Source organism: Hypanus sabinus, chromosome 7 (assembly GCF_030144855.1).
Source record: "Hypanus sabinus isolate sHypSab1 chromosome 7, sHypSab1.hap1, whole genome shotgun sequence".
NCBI lineage: Eukaryota > Metazoa > Chordata > Chondrichthyes > Myliobatiformes > Dasyatidae > Hypanus > Hypanus sabinus.
Window position 1 is genome coordinate 172,574,012 of NC_082712.1, and position 24,726 is coordinate 172,598,737.

The following is a 24,726-nucleotide window of genomic DNA, read 5'->3' on the forward strand; positions in this document are numbered from 1 at the left end:
TCGTAAGGAATGTGTATGTCATACTTGCCTTCAATGGTCGCAGTGTCGAGTATAAAGCTGAGAAAGTTAAGTTACTGCTGTATAAAAATTTAGTTAGGCCATATTTGGAGTGTTGTGTACAGTTCTTAAAGTGCAAATAAATAAATATTGAAAAAAATGCAATGCACTTTTAAAGGTGCACATCCCTGAATATACCATGTTTTAGGCTTTTAAAAGAAACAAGTTTATGACTGAATCAGGGGAATGAAATTCCTCCTCAAAATCAATATTGTATCTCTATCATCTAACTCTTTTCAAGGAAAGATAAAGGCATCAGTATCTCTCCATGTCCTGCACGTTCATGTGACTGTTTTGTTGGGATGTGGGAAGAAAAGGGAGCACCCAGAGAAAACTCATACAGTCACAGGGAGACATAAGATGCAGATGTTCAAATTTGAAGCAACACACCGAAGCTTGAGGAACTCAGCAGGTCAGGCAACACTTTTGGACCTGCTCAGTTCCTCCAATGTCAGGGAATGTAGAGGAGGATTGATCCAAAAGCAGAGCAATGGAGATAACTTTAATAATAAACTGCAAAATAATAAAGCATAAGGGGCCACAAAACAAGAGAGGTACTAAATACCTTAGGCAACAAGGTAACTGAAAGGTTAGGAGCAACTGGTTGAGGCTGGCTGGTTCGAGGAGTAAGCAAGGGCTGTGGATGAGAGCTGGGTTAAATAAGCTGCAGATGATGAGTTGGAAGCGAGTGGCAGGTGACTCCTGTTAGCTGGGTGAAGACTGGGAGGTGTCTGCTGTGCAGGCCTGACATCCAGCTTATCGCACGTTGTCTCTTTCAAAGAAAATTGAGCATTTCTTAAGACTTAGTTCATTCAAAATGCAGTTGGCCCCAGTTTTTCAAACGTACGCTTTACGACAGCTCGCTGTTACGAAAGACCTACATTAGTACCTGTTTTCGCTAACCAAAGAGGGTTTTTGCTTTTATGAAAAGTAAGACGCCCTTTTTATACGTGTGTTTACCCCGAGAAAGACTGCTGTGACCATGAAGCCTTGTGTGGGCAGTTGTGTGCGCATGCATGTACGTGTTGATTTTTTTCTCCAAATCGATTTCAGCTCACTGTCTTCCCGATTTTGATAAGTGAAACTACACCGTACATACAATATTTCTACTTTATATAGGCTGTATATTTATCATATCATTCCTGCTTTTACTATATGTTCATGTTATTTTAGGTTTTATGTGTTATTTGGTATGATTTGGTGAGTTATTTTTTGGGTCTAGGAGCGCTCAAAAATTTTTCCCATTTAATTAATGGTGATTGTTCCTTCACTTCACGGCATTTCGGCTTACGGATGGTTTCATAGGAACACTCTACCTTCAGATAGTGGGGGAAACCTGTACTGCCAGCAAATGGAAATCAGAAGAAACACTTTGGAAATGTGTTATAATATTCACATATGTAAATATTAAGTATTAATAATTAAATGATTTTTATTTACTTAGTCATTTTTGGGCATGTGGGCTTCTTTGGCAAAACCCATCACTGATTGTCTTGAGAAGGTAATGGTGAGCTATCTTCTTGAACTGTTGTATTCTAACAGTGTTTTAAAGACAAGAATTCCACGTCTTAGACCCAGGAGCAGGGGTAGAATGGTGATATAGTTCCACATCAGGATAGTGAACATCTAGCTAAACTTCGAACAAAGTTAAAACTTTAAGAGTTTTTCTCAAGGAAATAATCTGAGCAAACAGATTTAGTTGTACGTGCTCTGCTTGAATTTTAATGCCAAAGTATAGTGGAATTGGGCAGCAGGTTGTGAATTCGTTTCTATAGACTTTATTGGAGTTGGCTGGTGCAGGTTATTAATTGTATGGCCCTTCAGTGCTGAAGTCTCACTTCATCAAGTAAATAGATTATAAAATTGAAATCCTGGCTATTTGAAGTAACCAGATGGGGTTAATATTTAATTTGAGAATCAATTGCTATCAGTATATTATTGGCTTTAAAAGCACTGATATTTAATCAGGGATTATAATTAAAATCCTTCTTGTCCAAACACATCGCTTCTATTTGCCCTTGCTTTTAATACCATTTGCTTTAGCTTTAGGCCTTGTTTAGCCATATGGTCAGTGTTGCAAAGGTTCAGGTTCATTTTCCCATTTTCATTCAGAATCACCAGATTAAGATACTCCTGGCATCATAAACTGCTGATGGGATAAGCCTGCATGTCACTTAAACAAGAGGAGTGCCTGATGTCACTTTATTCAACTCCGATCTGTAAACATGGAATTGTCTGCCTTGTCACTCAAAGTGATAAAAGCTTGAGTTGCACATCTGTTTCACAGCAATAGTTTCTTCACAATCACTGCAAATTGCTAATGCTCTAGCAGTCGCTGATGTGGGAGAAGTTTGTTTATTTTTGCAACGTAGTAGAATTCATTTTGGAGATGACATAGTTCATTCGTTCTGGTTTTCAGTGGCCAGTATAATTGTATATGGAGATGAGTTACGTTGTTGATTTTTGGAGTGGGTTGTGGGGAATGTGGCAGGAGGATCACAAGGGTTATGCACAGTACTTAACCCCGAAGCATTTTCCCTATCAAACAAAGCAGCTGCCTGTGGTGTTTACAGCTTAGAGTGCTGAGCTGATGTGCATATTGGTTAATACAAATGGTACATACACCCTGCTTGTCAGCAGGTGTAATTGGAGATGTTGAGACTCCCTTAACAGATTAAAACAATTCTTCTGATTGGTTTGCATCAGGCATCAAATACATGATGAGCCTTTGCCTTTATATTAATTGTTTTTCTGTAATCTCCAACTTTATGGTAACAGATTGGTTGCTTAATGAATTATTTCTGCTTATTATATTCTCTTTAGCAGATCAGTATAGTTTTACCACCTCTTTCAGTTTTATTCAAAGTATTCAAAACAAGTGATTAAGACACTTGAAGAAGCCATTCTTTTAAGTCAAGTATAGAGATGATGCACTTGGTTAATTCTCAGTAACGTTGGGTCTTATATTTGGCGTAAACCTCTACTGCTGGGGCCATATATCAGCTGACTGACTTATCACTGATTTCAGATGCATGCCAGTCCAGTTTCTATGGTCACAGGTTTCTGTAACATAAATGTGGGCACCATCAATGCTGACATTTTTCCACATCTACATTATTTTAATGTGGCCACAGTAGTTCTATACTGCTCTATATTTTGCCTATTCGAGTGACAGTGTCAATGACTCTTGAACGTACTGATTATGTCTGATTTCACCTCCTCTCTGATAGTGAGTTCCAGACGTTGCCTGGTTCCACAGTTAGATTACACCATACATATCTAAGGGGACCCACTCCTTCCTTGGCTCTTCTTTCTCCTGATACACTTATGGTATATCTTGGGATTTTCCGTAAACTTACATGTCAAAGGTGTTTCATGGTCCATTTTTGCCCTCCTGATTTTTTTCTTTACTTCCCTTCTGCACACAATATATTCCTCAAGAATCCCTCAGTTCTAGAAATCTATGACTGCTGTCTGTTTATTATTTCATTTATTGTTGTTGTTCTTCCTTTTTGCACCTTATGGCACATTGGGCGGCATTTTTTTTTTGCCATTTCCAGATTAAACTCCATTTGCCGTTCCTTGGCCCACATGCCCAGCTGATCAAGGTACTGATAATCATCCACACTGTGCAATCATCTTCTCTATTTTTTCTATCTCTCTCTCCCTTCCCTTTCTGTTTACTGAATGTGTTACGATGGATTTCCACGGCCATAGATAGTCCTTTGTACAAAGCAAATGTTTTTCATGTGTGATATTGGGTAGCAAAGGGTTTAGTCTGTTCCTCTCAACTAGAGTGTCAATCACGTCAAATACCTTGGTGTTTGTTACCCACCTAATGAGGTATCTGTTTGATGCTAAAACGTACATGGATATTTATAAATTTCCTTCCAAAAAAATTATCAAAATTTACTCCTTGAGATGGATTGTTGGATAAGTATATATACTCAGTGGCCACTTTATTAGGTTCCTCCTGTACCTTTTAAAGTGACCACTGACAGTATGTTCATGGTCTTTTGCTGCTGTAGCCTATTGACTTCAAGTTTTGACATGTTGTGCATTCAAAAATGCTCTTCTGCACACCATTGTTGTAACATAAGGTGACTTGAGTTACTGTCGCCTTCCTGTCAGCTTGAACCAGTCTAGCCATTCTCCTCTGACCTTTCTCTTTAACAAGATGTTTTCACCCATAGAGTTGCTGCTCACGGTATGAATTGTTTATATCAAGTCATTCTCTGTAAAGTTTACAGATGGTTGTGCATGAAAATCCCAGGTGATCAGTAGTTTCTAAGATACTCAAACCACCTCATCTGGCACCAATTATTCCGTGGTTAAAGTTACTTGGATCACATTTCTTCCCCCATTCTAATGGTTGATCTGAACAACAACTGAGCATCTGGGCCACATCTGCATGCCTTTATGCATTGAATTGCTGCCACATGATTGGCTGATTAGATAATTGCAATAATGAGCTGGTGCACAGGTGTATCTAATAATGTGGACACTGAGTGTATATAGTTGTTTCCTTGCTGTATCAGACTCTGGTTCTTGCTTTTCTTTCATCATTGCCCTACAAAAGAAAGTTGAATAGATTTGAGCTGTACTTATTGATGAAAAAGAGGTGTTCTTATTGAAGCACAAGGTTTTTAGGGGTATAGACTATGTAAATGGAGACTGGATGTTTCCTCTAATGCAATGGTTTCCCAACCTTTTTTATGCCATGGACCAATACCATTAAACAAGGGGTCTGTGGACTCCAGGTTGGGAAACCCTGTTTTAATGGACAGTTCAGAAAACAATTGCATGATCTCAAAATAAGGGCTTGGTCATTTAATAATAATAAGAACTTCTCTCAGTGACTGTAAGGCTTTGAAAATTCCTGCCATAGGTCACAAGTTAAGGGCCAAAGGTAAAATATTTAAGAGGAACCGGGGGTGGGGGGGTGGTGAACTTCTTCACTCAGAGGGTTGTGTGAGTGTGGAATGATCGGCCAGTGGAAGAGATGGTTGCGGGTACAACTGCATCATGTAAGAGAAGTTTGGATAAATACATGGACAGAAAGGCTATGGAGTGTTTCGGTTCAGGCACAGGACAAAGGGACTAGACAGTATAACGGTTCATTGTGCACTAGATGGGCAAAAGGTTCTGTTTCTGTGCTGGGTGTTCTGTTGTTCTATGAAACTGAGATAGGGAGCATTGGGTATATTTAAGTCTACATGGTCTATTCAGTAAAAGGATCAAAGGTTATGAGGTAGGGGTCGGAAACTGAACATGAGGAAAGCCAATTAGCAAAGATCCTATTGTACAGTGGTGCAGGCTAAAGGGGCTGAGTGTCCTACTTCAGTTATTGTTTCTTGTGGTCATATCAATTTGTTTTGCTGCTCATCACAGTGCAAGATGCAGAACAAATACATAATTTAATTTCCTGAAGTATTCACTCTCCCAGACTGACAATCTTTCCATTTAATCTTCTTCACACATCAATAAATGAAGAATAAAGGGAGAAGAGAATAAACATGAAATCTCAAAGAAAACATGTTTAACACAAAAGCCTAATATGAAAAAGCAGTTAGCAAATATTAAAATGAGCTAATAAGATTACAAGGAAAACTAGAATGTTTCTAAAATAAACCCTACATTTATATAGTATTTTCATGTTTTAAGGACATTCCAATCTGCTTTACAGTCAATTAAATACTATCATAGTATAGTGACTATTGTAATCTGTGTAATCTGACAGCCAAAATTGCACACAAAACTGATAATTTGCTTTAGCTGTGTAAGTTAAGGATAAATAATAGCAAGGGTACTGACAGTACCTCTCTGTTCTTCAAATGGTGCCTTGGGATCTTTTATATTCACTGGACAGCTGACCGGGATTCAATTGAAAGTCTGATGTGAAAAATTACATAAAAGAGCTTTGTAGTTCTTTGTATACTGACGATGAGTTGTTTATAATAGTCAATAGACTCTCTCTCTCTCTCTCTCTGGAAGTATTTTTCTCTTTAAATAATTTATTTTCCATTGATATATTTGCAATTATATGATAATATGTGCAATTCTTTTAAATGTCTGCTGTGAGTCTGACAGGCTAACCCTATGATATCACAGTGGATCAGTATCTTGATATGAGTGAAGATAATTATTCTGAGTGTCACTGTAAGGCTCCATATGGATAATACGAAAAATTTGATTCCTAAACCTGGAAATTAGACTGTGCAATATTGTTAACACTGCCATTAAAATAGCAGACAAGAGAATTTGATATGAATGCATTAAGTGTTCACAGGCAAATATCACAGCATAATTTAAAGGCTGCAGACTTTAAATGTCATAATTTAGTGCACTGTTATTTAAGAAAATGTACTTTCATCTTGAATAAGGAAATATTTTAAATTTAAACTTCTGCATTTAAACTCCACATCACTTTGCAAGCATGCAGGCAAAGGAATCTATGTGATTTGTGATTGAGTAATGCAGTAAATGTTATTATCTGCAAGTCCCCCAACTTTTAAGTTTCTATTTTCTGTTATATCATTAAAGGTAATCTTCTTAAGAGTAGCTTTGGTACTTGTTAACTTCTCTTTTGTCACAAATGTCAATTTGGAACTTGTCTGCATGATGAGAGGGCAGCAGGTTAATCTTAGTACCTGCGTATCTTGCTAATTACATTATTTACAGGTGCAATGTTATGTGTGACTGGTGATGGTTACTCCAAAACATGATAATAATTTGTTTCAGTTATCAACTTTGCCAAAGAATGCTGAAGCATCTTTCAAGATGACTCACTAATCTCTTTTATTAAATTCTGTGAGCAATTAAATGATCGAGTACCTTGTATGCAGTGGAAGAGTCAGCAGTCATGCAAACGTAATTTCAGATTCAACATTGATTATTGCTATTCTTCAGTGTCCAAGTGTAAATGAGAACAAAATTATTGTTACTCCAGATCTGATACAGCATAAAAACACAATATGCGTAAAGAACACCTGAAAAGAACAATAAATATAAATACAAAAATAATCCTATAAAACACAATGTATACACAAGAGATTCTGCAGATGCTGGAAATCCAGTGTAACGTACAATAAATGCTGGATTTTTCTCAGCAGGTCAGGCAGCATCTTGATGAATGGTCTCAGCCTGAAACATCAACTCTTTGTTCCTTTCCATAGATGTTGTGTTATGCAATGTACAAGTAACTGATAGATTCATAGACTCTATGTACGTAAAGTGATTTAGGTGATGTGTATGTAGTGGTGGTGGGGTGGTAGGGTAATTAATCAGTGGAGGTGTTGATCAACCTAACAACCTTAGGGAAGTTTATTTTTGAGCCTAGTGGTCCTGGTCTCTTCCCTGATGGGAGTGGAGCAGACAGTCCGTGAGCAGGGTGGGTGGAATCCTTTATGATATTGCTGGCTCTTTTCTGGCACCTTTCTATATATGTGTCCTTGATGGTGGGTCGGCTAGTCCGGTGATACATGAAGCAGTTTTGACTACCCATGGTAGAGTTTCCTGTCCATCACAGTGCAGTTTATACTATATTGGATCTGCTGCAGGCACAACAACTCTAAAGAAAAGGCAAGTATGATTTACTCAGTAGAATTTCTCTCTTAAATTGGAAGATTGCATTGAGAGCCTTGATCGGTTGGATTGTTAGCTCCACCATCTTTTATCAGAATCAGAATCAGAATCAAGTTTGTTATCACTTACTTGTGTTGTGAAATTTGTTGTTTTGTGGCAACAGTACAGTATGAAATATACAGTATTTATACATATATAATTATACAGTATTTATATACCTCCCATACCTAATAAAGTGGCCATTGAGTGTATATTTATGATCTTCTGCTGTTGTAACTCATCCATTCAAGGTTCACCGTGTTGTATATTCACAAATGCTCTTCTGCACACCAATGTTGTTACATGTGGTTATTTATGTTACTATTGCCTTCCCGTCAACTTGAACCAGTCAGGCCATTCTCTTCTGACCCAAGACCATAAGGAATAGGGGCAGAATTAGGCCACTTGGCCTATTGAGTCTGCTCCACCATTTCATCATGACTGATCCATTTTCCCTTTCAATCACATTCTCCAGCTTTCTCCCTATAACCTTCCACACCCTGAACTTATCCACTTCCGCCTTAAATGCACCCAGTGACATGCCCTCCACAGCTGCCTGTGGCAACAAATTCAACAAATACACCACCTTCTAGCTAAAGAAATTCCTCCTCATCTCTTTTCTAAATGGACATTCCTCTGTTCTGAGGCTGTACTCTATGGTTCAAGACTCCATGACAGTAGGAAACATCCTTTCCACATTCACTCTACCTATACCTTTCAACATTCGATAGGTTTCATTGAAATACCCTCTCATTTTTTTTAAATTTCAGCAAGTACAGTCTCAGAGCCATCAAATGCTCCTCATATGTTAACCCTTCCATATGAACCTCCTCTGGACCCTTTTCAATGTCAGCACATCCTTACTTAAATAAGGGCCCAATAACTGCTCACAATACTCCAAGTGAGGCTTCACCACTGCTTTATAAAGCCTCAGTATTGCATCCTTGCTTTTATATTCTAGTCCTCTCAAAATGAATGCTAACATTGCATTTGCCTTCCTCACCACTGACAGAACCTACAAGTTAACCTTTAGGGAATCACGCACAACATCTCCCAAGTCCTTTTGCACCTTGGATTTTTGCATTTTCTGCCGGTTTAGAAAATCGTCTCCATTTCTGTTTCTTCTATCAATATGTATTCCCATACACTTCCTGACACTGTTTCCATCTGCCACTTCCTTGCTCAATCTCTGAATCTGCCTAAGTCTTTCTGCGGCCTCCCTGCTTTCTCAACACTACCTGCCCTTCCACCTATTTTCGTACCATGTGCAAAAGACGACAAAGGCATCAATTCTGTCATCAACAGAAATCATCGACCCTTGTGGAACACTGGCAACCAACCAGAAAAGGCTCCCTTTATACCCACTTTTTGCCCCCTGCCAGTCAGCCAGTCTTCTATCCATTCAAGTAGCTTTCCTGTAATACCTTATGCTCTTATCTTGTTAAGCCACCCCATGTGCAGCAGCTTGTCAAAGGCCTTCTGAAAATCCAAGTATGCAACATCCACCGATTCTCCTTCATCTATCCTGCTTGTTATTTCCTCAAATGAATTCCAAATGATTTGTCAGATCCAAGTATCCTGAAACATCATCCTTAACAATCAACTCCAACATCTTCCTAACCACTGAGGTCAGGCTAACTGGCCTTTAATTTCCTTTCTTCTGCCATCCTCCCTTCTTGATATATGGAGTGACATTTGCAATTATCCAGTCCTCCGGAACAACGCCAAAATCTTGATACCTCGCTCATTCACCAACAGAACTGCCGTTCACCCATTCTCTGTAAACTCTAGGGACTGTTGTACATGAAAATCTCAGGAGATCAGCAGTTTCTGAGATAATGAAACCACCCCACCTAGCACCAAAAATCATTCCACGGTCAAAATCACTTAGATCACATTTCTTCCCCATTCTGATGTTTGGATTGAACAACAGCTGAACTTCTTGACCATGTCTACATGTTTTTATGCATTGATTTGCTGCCACATGATTGGCTGATTAGATATTTGCATTAACAACCTGGTGTACCTAATTAAAGTGGGCACTGATTGTGCGTGTATGCGTGCATGTGTGTATGTGTGTTACGTTTATGTATGTAGAACAAAAAGAGAACAAAATAGTGAGGTAGTATTCATGATCCATGGACAGTTTAGAAATCTGATGACTGAGGGGAAAAATCATTGAGTATGTGTTTTCAGGTTCCTGTACCTCCTTCCTGATAGTAGTAATGAGAAGAGTGCATGACCTAGGTGGTAATGGTCCTTAATGATGGATGCTGCCTTCTTGAGGCATTGCCTACTGAAGATGTGCACAGTGCCAGGGAGGCTAGTGCCCACGATGGAGCTGGCTGAATTTACAACCTTTTGCAGCTTTTATTCTTTAGATAAGATGTCAAACATAGATTTCATTAATGTTCTTTAAAGGTCCATATTTCTTCCTTCCATCAGCACTACCAAAAAAAACACAGATGACTGAGGCAATATTTTTGGTTTTGTATGGCTGACTAAGTTCCTGTGAGATAATCACCTTTGCTCTTCAACAACAGTAACAACTGCATGCAGTTGGGTTGAACCTTTCACTTAACAAGTTCTCCGAAGATATTTTATAGGAGTGTTTTAAACAAAATTGATACTGTGCTGTGTATGAATATAGAAAGCAGATGAATGATGCAGGTTTTATTTAGATTCTTAATGGAAAGAGTGAAGAGATTTAGGAGGGGAATCCTGGGTCTTAAGACTGAAGATGCTGTAGCTAACGGGGTAACTCCCTACTGCAGCTAAAAGTAAGGAATTTGTTCAGTGGAAAGATCCTTAAGGACTGGAGATGCTTCTGGGAAGACTGAGGCCAAAGAGTGAATTGGAGAAGTAGGAGGCATTATAAAAATGATCTGCTCCTTAACTAGGAGCAAGCACTGAAATAGTAGGCAAATAGGGATAAGTATAAATTAGGTAATGTGTCTGTGTAATTTTGAATTCCCTCATTTTCAAGAGCAGAAAAAGACATTTTCTTGCCATTCAATGTTGAGTTAACAAAAGTTTGGTGACTTATTTCGGTAGAGTGAATTAATGCATGGGAGAAGTTGGGAAGGAAGGAAAAGTGGATATTAGTAATGGCATGGAAATGTACTCTTGAGTTTAAACATGTCACCACAACTTTCTTCAGAAAATGATTCAATATATAAAGTATATTATATTTTGATATGATGCCATATTGTTATTAAAAACTTTTGTTCTATGATCTGTGGAGAGCACCGTTATTCCATCTTCTTACATTTATGACTTTGATCTCTTTCTTACCTTGCATGGTTCTCAAGTGGGCTTGTTTTTTGTTCACGAGGACACAGAGCTTTCCAGATGATTTCCATACATTTGTCAGCATTGACCAGTCTCCAACACAGCTGGAAACCAGCAAAAATGTACATAAAAATACAAACCTCATGGTGTTAGCCTTGCTGCTTGATCTCCTTGAAGTTCTCATTTTAGAAAGTATCTCAGAGAGTTTTATAGGAGTCTGATCATTTCCTCACTTCCATGAAGCATCGTTATTGTCACTGATCCTACTGTAGTATCTGACTCTTTGCTTCAGTGCTGATGTAATATTACAGTGCTGAAGGTATCAGTGATTAAATATATGCTAGTAATCCAGGTACGGCACTATTTATAAAAATAATTATCTCAGTATCCTGCCCAACATCTTTTCTCTAACTAAACTAAAGAAACTAATGTTAATTATATCTCGGTGTGGTTGTGCATGACATAGCCATAAATTGCTGAGGTTAATGGATCTTAATGGCTCTGTCGTTCTGTGGAGATGGCACAGTGGAGATACGTCTTTACGAAGTAGGTGTAAGGCACTTTTTCCCTCCGCTAGCCTACAAATCACCCTTAAGCAAGGTGTAGCACCTGCTTAGCCCCCTAGTCAGGGTCATGTGAAGCCATGGGAGCAGGTGGTGGATGGTCGTATGTGCAGCTGGTGCAGATCACAAATCCTGGTTACGCGACCACTGATGCCAGGCAGACAATCTCTGAAGAGTATTGATAATGGCAGGGGTCACCCGTCTTATTAATACACTGCCCAGAATGCAATGGCAAACCACTTCTGTAGAAATCTTTTCCAAGGACAATCATGGTCATGGAAAGACCGTGATCGCCTATGTCGTGCGACATGGCATGTAGCAAACAAATAGTTCTCTGATCCTCTTTTGGCAAGAGGGTTAACTGATGCTGGAAAAATCAAAAACAAAGACTAAAGGAAAATAAGGGGCAGAGGATACAATATTTCAATAAGATATTTTTACTTTATCAAATTATTTGATGGAGATGAATGCTTTATGGAATTGGATTTAGGAATAGAAGGCATCATTTTGAAACAGACAAGAAACACAAGACTATGAAGCATAGTAAATACTGTGGAAGATAATAGCAGATTCCAGCAGGACTTCGTAGTGATTCTGGATTGGGTGGGCATTGCATTGCATAACATTTTAAAAAGGCACATTGGGGTAATAGATTATATTTAGAAGAATGATAAAGCACAGTGTAAGCTAAATTATACAGTATCAAAAGGCATACAAATACCATATTAGAGAAACACCAATATATTTTTTAAAGATGAGCTTTCTTTGTCGCATGTACAGAACATCGAAGCATACAGTGAAATGAATTGTTTATGTTACAACCACCAGTCTAAATATATGCTGGGGGCAGCCCGCAAGTGTCGCCATGCTTCCAGTGCTAATAGACCATGCTCACAATTTACTACTCATACGTCTTCGGACTGTGAGGTGAAATCGGATCTTCCAGAGGAACCCACACCATCACGGGGAGAACTTACAAACTTCTTATAGACAGCGGTTAGATTTGAACTCTGATGGGCTTGGTAAAGAGACGGATAAAATATAAAAGCCAATAAATTATGCAAAATCTGGTGTAAGACACTACTTTGGCCTCAGTTGAAATTCAATGACATGAAGTTGTTTTTTTACGCAACTGAAGTCAATTTATTTTTCTCTGCACAGGTGAAATATGAACAAAAAATTGGAGGTTGTTTAGCATTAGACCTCACTGAAGAAATTCATTCGAGCTCTTTCAAAGGATTTACTTGTGCATCAAAAGAATTGACTTGTCAGGGTGCATGTGATAATGATATTTACCTTACAACCTTCTGCTAACTAATCCCCTCTCTCTCTTCATCCTGCCATCCCACTACAATGCACTGACTTATCACCTTGGATGTTGATGCTGGACCCCTGAGGTTTGGGTCATGACTCTCGGATCCCTTCACTGTGCAGTCATCCAGGCCTCTAATCCTTCCAACCTCCTGGCCCATGAATTGCAGGATCCCTGATGGAAACCACTGTCAGCAGCACCGTAATCCTATTTGCAACTTTGATATTTGGTTCTAGACACCCTCTCTGTGAATCTTGGCCATTTATCAGTCCACTGCTCTCCTCCCATCACCCATGCTTTTAGTCTTCAACCTTGACCCTTTTCCCATGTCCCAGACTCCTGTCCTTCATGCCACTACCCAACCATAACAGTAATAAGAATACAAAAGCAACCGATGATTTACATGACAATAGTGCAAACAGCCATGAACAATCAATAATTAGCAGAATGGTCACATGCACAAACATCAGTAATCAAACTTAAATAAAGGTGAACATATAAACGAGACTCAATAATTATCAACAGAACAAGGAGAGCAGGAAAGACCATTTAACAGATGTTGTGCAGGGACAGTTAGGGTATACACTGGAGTGAGCTTTGTTGAGCAGCTGGAGAGCTACAGGAAAGAAGCTTTGGAGCTGACATAAATTCCTGGTGGTGATGGACTTGTAGTGTCTCCCTGAAGGCAGTTTGCTGAATAGGTGACTGGGAGAGTGGGTGGAGTCAGCAGTAATCTTTCCAGCTCTTTTATTTGCCCTGGCAATGAACAGATTTTTTAATGTTGGTAGTTGACAATCAATGATCTTCTCAACTGAGTGGACCACTCACTGCAATCTGCACTTGGAGTTGGGGGAGGCGGTGGGAAACCAAACAGTTGACAGTGGTGATCACGACATTTTCAATGATGGTGGAATAAACATTTATCAGGATACTCCCTGAGACATTAAGTTTCCTAGGCTAGCATAGGAAGGCCAGTCTCTTCTGGGCTTTCCTAGTGATGAGCATAACATACTTGCCCCATTTCAATGTTTTGGTAATGGTAGTCCCCAGGAGTTTGAATGACTCAACCAAAGGCATAGCCTGATATCCATCAAGCTAATTGTCATCAACTGTACTGAACAGAGAACTGGCAAGCAAATGTACACAAATATGTAACAGTCATTGGCATTTGCTGCAATACTAGACTAAGGCAACCATTTGAGTCAGAGTCATAAAAAAGTACAGCTCAGAAACAGACCCTTCAGCTGTCTAGTTTGTGGCAAAGCATTTCAGTGCCTACTCCCATCAGTGTGCACTGAGACCATTGCCCTACTGTCCAGACTTCTCTTAAACATTGAAATCATGTTTGCATGCACTGCGTGTGCTGGCAGCTTGTTTCACACTCTTATGACCTTCTGAGTGAAGAGGTTTCCCCTCATGTTCCCTTTAAATTTCTCATCTTTCACCCTTAAGCCATGACCTCTGGTTATCATCTCATCCAGCTTCATAATTTTACCTCAATCAAATCTCCTCTGAATCTTCTAAATTCCAAGGAATAAAGTCCTCACCTGTTTAGTCTTTCCTTATTACTCAGGTCCTCCGGACTCCGCAATAGCTTTGTAAATTTTCTCTGTACTCTTTCAACCTTATTTACATCTTTCCTGTAGGTAGGTGACCAAAATTGCACACAATACTCCAAATTAGACCTCACCAACATCTTACACAACTTCAACATAACATCCCGTCATCTGTACTCAATATTTTGATTCACGAAGTCGAATGTGCCAGAAGCATTCTTTATAACCCTACCTTTGACGCCACTTTCAATGAATTGTGGACCTGTATTCCCAGATTATTTTGTTCCACTGCACTCCTTTATGCCCTTCTGTTCACTGTGTAAGGTCTACCCTAGTTGCTACTACCAAATTGCAAAACCTTGCACTTGACTGCATTAAATTCCATCTGTCATTTTTCAGCCCAATTTTTCAGCTGTTGCAGATCCCTCTCTAAGTTAGTCTTCCTCACTGGTCAGTCTTGGTGTCATCCACAAATTTGTTTATCCAGTTAACCATATTATCATCCAGATCATTGATATAAATGACAAGTAGCAACAGACCCTGCACTGATCGCTGCAGCACTCCACTAGTCACAGGACTCTAGTCAGAGAGGCAGCCATCTATTACCACTCTGGCTTCCCCCACAAAGATTGGAGATTGGAGAGATTGGGCTTGAACGCACTGGAATCGAGGAGATTGAGAGGTGATCTGATTGAAACGTTTAAGATAATTAAAGGATTTGATAGGATTGAGGCAGGAAATATGTTCCAGATGTTGGGAGAGTCCAGTACCAGAGGGCATGGATTAAGAATAAGAGGTCAGTTATTTAAAACAGAGTTGAGGAAAAACTTCTTCTCCCAGAGAGTTGTGGAGGTGTGGAATGCACTGCCTCGGAAGACGGTGGAGGCCAATTCTCTGGATGCTTTCAGGAAGGAGCTAGATAGATATCTGATGGATAGGGGAATCAAGGGATATGGGGACAAGGCAGGGACTGGGTATTGATAGTGAATGATCAGCCATGATCTCAGAATGGCGGTGCAGACTCGAGGGGCCGAATTGTGTACTTCTGCACCTATTGTCTATTGTCTATAAAGCCAACATCTAATCCAGTTTACCACCTCATCTTGAATGCCGAGCGACTGAATCTTCTTGATGAACCTCCTATGCAGGACCTTGTCAATTGCCTTGCTAAAGTCCATGTAGACAACATCCACAGCCTTACCTTCATTAACTTTCCTTGTCACTTCCTGGAAAAGCTCTTTAAGATTGGTTAGACACGACCTACCATACAGGCTAGCCTTAATTTTAGAACATATTGGAACTTTGTACCTATTTCTGGGTATTGCCCTCTAAGGACTGAAAGAATTTGCATGAGTGATTACAGGGGTAAGGAATTACAGATGTGTTGTTAGACTGGATATTTGGTGTTCTGTGTAGGGCAGAGGGAGAAGATTTAATAAAAGTATTTAAAATTTGAACTGTTAAAACTGACTGAATGGACAAATAAATAACTTACTAAAGGGTCAAGAATCAAAGACACAGGATTAAGGTGATTTACAAAAAAAAGCAGCATGAATAAAGGACTTTTGCTACAAAGGGTGACTAGAGGTTAGAATGTGGTGTCTAAAAGCATTGAGTTTATAGGTTTAATATTAACCTTCAAAAGAGAATAGAATAAATATGCAAAAGAAAGTAACTACTCTGCTATATAATCTACAGAAAAAAGACAAACTATATCAACTGTGTAGGACAAACTGAATTGATCTTTGAAAGAACTACTGAAATATCAATGACCTAAATTTCTATTTATTTGCTAAAATCTTCCATGAGCTAGGTGGCACAGTGAAATACAATCCTGTTAATGGAAAGGAACTTTGGCTGGAATACAGTACTTCATTAGAAGGTACTGCATTTTTTAACCGTAAAATTAGCCGTTATTCAATTAGTGAAAGGCATGAATTTCATCCTGGTATGGTTGCTTTGTTTGATTTTAGTTTCTTGCATTATTTTTTACTTTAGTCGGGGAAGGTAACACCTGTTGTTTAACAGGGAAAAAGAAATCTTTCCTTTGTTAGAGGAACACCCACAGGTAGTGAAGCAATTAAATTTGTGGTCTTGTACCAAAGTAGAAGGCACTGTCTCAGATCTCAGTGACGATAACCAAGAAAAGGGAGCAGTTTCTTTTGTTATGTCTTGAAATGTTGAATAAGAACATATACCCTAGTTTAACATGATTTTCTGCCCTCAGTTTCATGAAGATGAGAAACACAGTATCTTGAATTAACTTAAATTGATCAGATTTATATTTGATTTATACTGTTTGTGGAATGACTTAGCTAAAGATTGACTTTCAAATTTGCTTGCAGTATAAACCACAGGAAAAGCTTTGCAGAAAAGGGATTGAAGTGAAAGTGTGGCTGGTTCTCAATTAACAAAAAAAAACTTCTGATGTTTGAGACACCAAATTGAGAAAAGTAATTGCTAGTTTTCTTACACTCAATCTAGGATGTTACAACTTAAATTATTAACAATCTAAAATGTTCAGAAAATTTTGTCAAGCAGTAATAATGTGCATTTTGGCTTGATCTTTAAAAAATTACAGATGGTTTCAAAGTTCAAAATTGAAAGTAAATTTATTTAAAAAGTACATATATTTCACTGTATACTGGCTTGAGATTAATTTTCCTGCAACTATTCATAGTAGAACAAGAGAAATACAGTAGATCAATGAAAAACTACTCACAAAGAATGACAACCAATGTGCAAAAGAAGACAAACCGTGCAAATAAAAATAATAAATAGTACTGAAGACATGAGTTGTACAGTCCTTGAAAGTGAGTCCATATAACCATATGACAATTACAGCACGGAAACAGGCCATCTCGGCCCTTCTAGTCTATGCCGAACTCTTACTCTCACCTAGTCCTACTGACCCGCACTCAGCCCATAACCCTCCATTCCTTTCCTGTCCATATACCTATCCAATTTTACTTTAAATGACAATACCGAACCTGCCTCTATCACTTCTACTGGAAGCTCGTTCCACAACAAGTCTGTCTAAAATTTTCCACCTCTATCTCATTAACACTTAAAATTATGAACAGCCCCATTTCTCTTAATATTCTCTTTATGCCACCCTATTCTGAAGTTTAGGGCCAGGATCTGAAGTCTTAACTCTGTTTCTCTCTCCACAGATACCAACCAGATAATTAGTGTAGTGTTTAGTGCGACACTATTACAGCCCAGGGCAGTGGAATTCAGAGTTCAATTCCGGTGCTGTCTGTAAAGTGTTTGTACATTCTCCCTGTGACCATAAGGATTTCCTGTGGATGCTTGATTTCATCCCAAAGTCCAAGGATGTACTGGTTAGTAGGTTAATTGGTCATTGTAAATTGTCCTGTGATTAGGCTAGGGTTAAATCGGTGGGTTGATGGATGGCACAGCTTGAGGGGCCAGAAGGACCTATTCCACACTGTATCTCAATAAATAAATAAATGATAGTCCACAGAAGCAGTTAGTAAAGTGTAATAATTTTGTCTTTTGTAGTAGGGTTATGGAATAAAAACTGGAGAGTTTATTTGCAGTTGCACAGGATTTTGGAAAGGTGTCAGATGGATTAATCTGTGCAGTTTTTTTAAATTTAAAGTGTGCTGTCAAGTTAGTGGTGAATATATCTAGTGGATTGATTCCAGTCATGAGTGGGTTAATTCATAAGGAAATGTAAAGCATATTAGGCTGATCCACTCTGGAATTTAGAAGAGTGAGAGTTGATTTCATTGAAGCAGAATGATCTGGAGGTGTCTTTGTGGACTGGATGCTGAGATATCTTCTGAGCTGGGGGAAATCTCCAATGAGGATCATTAAGTTGAGGTGAGCAAGATCTAAAAAAGTTGTAAACCTTTGGAATTCCCTGTCCTGGCAACTATGAAGGCAGAGTAATGAAGTACTTCGAAAGATGAGATAAGATAATGGAATGGAGAATCTGACGATATAGGAACTGGCGGGAAAGTGAACAATGGCCTTTTCTGATTAGCCATGATCTTTAGGATGGCCCACCAGATTCCAGGGATCTTATGGCTTATTCCTGTCCTTTTTCTTATAGAACATACAACCACGATTTGGCGCCAGCCACAATGTTTGACTCACAATGTTGTGTTAGCCTTTTAACCTACACATAGCCTTCCCTCCCACATAGCCATCTACTTTTCTGTCATCCACGCGCCTATCCAAGAGCCTCTTAAGTGTCTCTAATAAACAAATTTCTTTCGGCTTGTGAAGAAGTTAACTTCCATGTTTTTGTGAATGAAAGTATTTTTGAAACTAATTGGCTTATGATCGTTCAATATAGTAGCATATGTTTCATAGAGAGTCATAGAGTCATGCAACATGGAAATAGCCCTTTTGTTGGACTCATTCATGTTGATCAAGGTCATTGTCATTGTCTGACTTTCCTGTTGTTAAAGTAACTTAAAAAAAATTACTGAGAAAAAAGTGAAATGATGCGAATTATTTAGCAGTCATTAATATATTTGTTGTTGCCTGAGTCAGTAAACTGTGGGCTGAAAACCTTGGAATCTGCAGACTGAGCTCATAGCAAGGATATCATTTCTAACGACACAAAGAATTGTTGTATTAACTTGACTTGTAAAAGAACATTGGTGTTCCAACCTGTTCTGATATTTAGAAGTTGACCTGGCACTTTTTGAAGAAGTGCACAAATTTCTACGTGATCCTGGCCAACATTATTCCCTCAACTCTGCCACCAAAAACAAATTCTCTGATAAGCACAAGGGATTCTGCAGATACTAGAAACCTTGAGCAGCACACATAAAGTGTTGGCGGAACATAGCAGGTCAGGCGGCATCTATTTCATTGTCTTCTACACGACAGCAGACTCCTCTGTTCAAACTGGCTGTGTCATTTATTCCTTAACAGTATTTGCACAATGTAATGCACATGCTTTCAAATATTGATGAGATTTAATTAGGCAACAGGTAACTGCAAGCTCTTTTTAGAGGCTCTTTGCTGGAATTTTCTCAATTTGTCAACAGAAGGCAACATCAGTCAGAGCTGATACAGCATCACAGTTGGTGGGAGGGTGTAAATACAGTCTGACATTTTCATCACTGGTTTTCATTCTCAGTGAAGCATAGGCATTCATAATAAAAAAACGATGACAGGGTACGAACATAAATGTAGGTCCTTTTAATATATGTAGATGTAATAATAATATCATTATTGTATGACATTCTACAGTGACTATACAAAGTCCCAGGAGATTTGCCATGCATTTATTTCATATACGCTTGTGGTACAATAGTTGGAAATAGTGAGATATCATGAAGAATCTACTTGAATAGATTCTTGAATAGTAATCAAAGTTTATACGGCCTCCCTATTAAAAAATGTCATTGTATGTATCTGTACCCACAGGTTTAAGATGGTTTGAAATGTAAACATATGAGAATCCAGCAGATTCATCATTCTCTCTCTCTCTGCTCTCCTTAATATAAATTGTTGCAAGAAGATGGGAGAAAATGGTCCCTATAGAATAAGAGTGTTGGCAAAGACTAGATGGACAGAATAGCTGCTCCTGTGTTATTTTACTCAAAATCTACAATCACAATTAGAAACACAAGAGATTCTACAAATGCTGGAAATCCAGAGTAATGTATACAAAATGCTGGAGGAGCTCAGCAGATCAGGCAGCATCGATGGAAATGAATAAACAACCGACGTTTCGGGCTGAGAGCCTCATCTGGACTGGAAAGGAAGGGAGAAGAAGCTGGCTGTCGAAATGTCGCCTGTTTATTCCTTTGCACAGATGCTGCCTGACCTGCTGAGTTCCTCCGGCATTTTCTATCTACTAATATGCACAATTAGAGGAGGATGATACAAGAAAAATGACGAAATATATTAAACAAAAGGGTAATTTATGCCTTCATTTTACCTGTTCAATAAACCTCTGTGTCTATCATTCAGAAGCTGATTCAATTGTTGCCTCAAGCATGCAAATCTTTGTTGTAGTCTGACTGTAATTATCTTGTACATTTGAATGAGTGAGACACAAAAAATGAACTATTGTTGTCTGTGTGGGTGGAAGCTGCTGAAATAGTAATAGCTTACAGGAAGCAGTGATGGAGCCTCACGTGTGTGCTTATGTGATTAAATGCTCAGTTATTTAATCAATGTCACCTTGCATTTTGGTGATGGATTATTATGTTCCTGCATCAGGACTCAGGTTCAAATCTCAGACATAACTTGAATTTAAACTGAGACTGTGCACCCATGTATGTTGGCCAACCAGGTGGTGCTGTTCATGATGTGCTGCTTCCGTGTTATATATGTAGAAAATCCTTCAATGTTAACTGGGGGGATACTTCTGCCAACTTTATTCAGTTAACCAGTTGTTTGGGGTCAGTCAGGCTTATCAGGCCTGAAATGGAGATGGGGTGGCTGTGAGAAGCCTGCAGGCCCAAAAGAAAGTGCACATTGGGTCTCTATTAATGTCAGTGTATAAAAAAAACTTCGGGGCTGACCTAACGGGGGTTAGCGCAGCACTTCACAGTGTCACCTCTAAAATTGCTGGGGATTTGAATCCTCCTGCTGTCTATAAGGAGATTGTATATTCCCCCCATGATCTCATGGGTTTCCTCCAGGTGCTCTGGTTTCCTCTTACATTCTATAGATGCCTGATTAGGATTAATGAGTTGTTGGCCGGCTATGTTGGCGTCAGAATGCTGGTAGCACTTGGGGGCTGCCCAGCAAAATCCTTGCTGATTTGATTTAATGCAAATGACACATTTCACTGCATGGTTTGATGTACATGTGATAAGTAAAGTTGTGTTGGTGCGTGGCCAAGTGGTTAAGGCGTTCGTCTAGTGATCTGAAGGTCGCTAGTTTGAGCCTTGGTAGCTGACTGGTTCTCATTAGGACCAGTACATTTTGGCCCAATTAAGTGGCTGCCCCAATTAGCTGAAGTTTCTTGGAAATAATTAAAAAGGTATAAAAAAGACAAGTTATTTATTTAAATAAAATACAGAGCATATTAGAACACTACCAATCCTACTATAGTAGTATAAAACTATGTAGTAGTTCCTAATAGTTACCGAGGGAGGAATTCATCTACTGTACACAAAATCAGCACAGACATCTAATGAAAATGATGGACTGCCTTCATACAATGCTATCGACAAGAGAAACCTGACAATTTTCTCTATTAGTTTTGTTCTTTAAGAGTTATCCGGAATAAATGGCCACCCCAATTATCCAGAGTCCACTGTACTTTATTTCTGATTAAATGTCTCAGACGTGAAGCTGTTTTTCATTCCATTGATGCTGCCTGCCCTGCTGAGTTTTTCTCAATATTTAGATTTTATTTTAAATTTCCAGTGTCTGCAGTTTTTGTTGATTTTTTAAAGCAATGAACACTTATGCAATATCTATAAATCATTTTCAGTTTGCAGAAGAGAGCAAAGACTCAATACACAAACCCCCTGATGTGTTCTGCAAAATAATGAATTTTTCTCTGAGAGTCAAAGCTCCCTAGATTTATTACACGAGTTTCAACAGATGCTGGAAATCCAAAGTAACACATACAAAATGCTGGAGGAACTCAGCAGGTCAAGCCACATGTATGGAATGGGATGAACAGTCAATGTTTCGGATCAAGACCCTGCATCAGGACCTTGAGCAATGCTTGCACCTGTTTTCTGTGTTGAAATGTGCCTTGTTACTTATTATCAAATTTAATAAAACTGCCTTGGATGTGAACAAAGAAAGCTGATGATAGTTGCAAAAAGCAGCAGATCTCAGGACACCATTCCGAGTTTCAACTAGTAGAAAATGGAATACCACTCAGTACCTATGAACAATATTTCTCAGGTACTAAACAGCATTGTGTTTGGATATTGCTTGTTTTTGGATTAAGTGTAATCTGGATTTCATACAAATTAATAATGAATTACAACTTATTTTCAAAGGATCTTCATTAAATTTTATATTTTTATTTAAAAAAAACATAACAAATTAAGTGAAACCTTGTAGGTGTCCAGTATTTAATTTTGTAGACATAAACTTAGTATTTATTCCATACCAACTCACTTAGTGTCTGCATGAAATAAAAAGCACACGTAACTTCTTATCACAAGCAAGAGAAAATCTCCATGTGCTGGAAATCCAAGCAACAGACACAAAACGCTGGAGGAACTCAGCACACCAGACAGCATCTATGGAAAAGTCGATGTTTTGGGCCGAGACCCTTTATTGGGACTGGAGAAAAAAAGATGGGGAGTCAGAGTAAGAAGGTAGGGATAGAGGAGAAAGAAACACAAGGTGATAGGTGAAACTGGGAGGGGGGGGGGGTGTGAAGTAGAGAGCTGGGAAGTTGATAGGTAAAAAAGGTACAGGGCTGGAGAAGGGGCAATCTGATAGGAGAGCACAGAACGCCATGGAAGAAAGAAAAGGGGGAGGAACACCAGAGGGAGGTGATGGGCAGGTAAAATGATAAGGTGAGAGGGGAATGGGAAATGGTGAAAGGGGGGGTCATTACCACAGGTTCGAGAAATTGATGCTCATGCCATCAGATTCGAGGCTATCCAGACTCAGAATATAAGATGTCTCTTCTCTAACCTTAGTGTGGCCTCATTGCAACAGTAGAGGAGGCCTTGGACTGATATATCGGAATGGGAGTGGTTAAGTGGAATTAAAATATGTGGCCACTGGGAGATGCCGCTTTTTCTGGCAGAGTGAGCATATGTGCTCAGCGAAACAGTCTCTCAATCTATGCCAATGTACAGAAGGCCACACAGGGAGCACTGGTCACAGTATATGACCCCAACAGACTCACAGGTGAAGTGTCACCTCACCTGGAAGGACTATTTGGGGCCCTGAATAGTAGTGAGGGAGGAGGCTTAGGGGCTGGTGTAGCACTTGTTTCACTTGCAAGGATACTTCTTATTCTTAGTCAGGGTTTCCAATCATTAGGATTAGCCTGAATTATTCAGGAGTTAAGAGGAATCTTTGATATTGAGAAGGCTGGTATAACAGAGACTGCTTTGTTAAGCCTCCTATATATATTTGAGATCTGGTGTAGATTGGAAGATCGCTTTGACGAGCACATTCGCTCCATCTGCCACTAAAAGCGCATTTCCCTGTGGCCATCCATTTCAATTCTACTTCCCATTCCCATTCTGACATGTCAGTCCATGTCTTCTCTATTGCCACGATGAGGCCACACTCAGTTTGGAGAAGCATCATGTTATATTCCATCTGGGTAATCTTCAACAATATGGCATGAACATTGATCTCTCATCTCCTGTCCTTCATCATTCAACATTCTTGTTTCCTTCTCCCACCTTCTCTTCCTACCTGCCCATTATCTCCGTCTGGTCTCCTCCCCCTTCCCTTTTATCTACGGTCTTCTGTCCTCTCCTATCAGACCATCTAGTCCTTTATCACTTTCACCAATCAGTTTCCCAGCTTTTTACTTCACTCGCTGCCCTCTCCTGGTTTCACCTGTCACCTACCTCCTTGTTCTTCTTCCTCCCCTCCCCCACCTACTTATTCTGACTTCTTCTACCTTCCTCTTCAGTCCTGATGAAGGACCTTGGCCTGAACCGTCGACTGTTTATTCCCATCCACAGATACTGCATGACCTGCTGAGCTCCAGCACATTGTGTGTATTGCTCTAGATTTTCAGCATTTGCTGTACCTTTAGTGTCTATAATATAACAGAGAGTGTCCATTCATTTTACACTAACCATGCGACATATTCTGGGTGACCAATGTGGATTTGTGATGGTGGAGTTCAGAGGTCATGTGATAATAAACTAAGAATAAAAATGGTAAGTTTGGTTGAAGGGAACAAACTATATGTTACATATTTCTGTCTTTTCACTGACATTCTTATGATTATTGCTATGCTTTCCAACCACGTGCCATTTTAATAATAAATTTCCAATTTTTATTTATTTTATGCCAGAATTATTCACTGGCAGATTTATCCATGCCTTTCATTTGCTCAAAAGCAGAATCATAATCCTTAATGGGCCTCATCATTTTGGTAATTACTGCTTTAGCACATTTATAAGCTGGAGGAAGCTGTGATGGTGATCTGATCATCGTAATGTGAAAGGCCACCAGTACTGTTTTCTGCTAATGATTGATGCTAAAAGAAATGGTTAGGAGTAGACTGAAAAATCTGTTACAAAAATCTTGTAAATAAGTCTGCTGTTGTAGAAGGCAATGAGTAGCTTTTCATTGGTTGTGGGTTAATGACCAGCATTGATATTGTGTTTAGCTTTATATCTATAAAGATACTGGATTTTTGTTTAACTTTAAATGT

General features: G+C 39.0%; 1 protein-coding gene across 9 annotated transcripts in view; it reads left to right on the forward strand.

The window, feature by feature from the left end:
• The window catches only part of immp1l (inner mitochondrial membrane peptidase subunit 1), a 143,733-nt gene that overhangs the window by 66,639 nt on the left and 52,368 nt on the right, over nucleotides 1-24,726 (forward strand). The gene's annotated exons all lie outside the window — the stretch shown is intronic.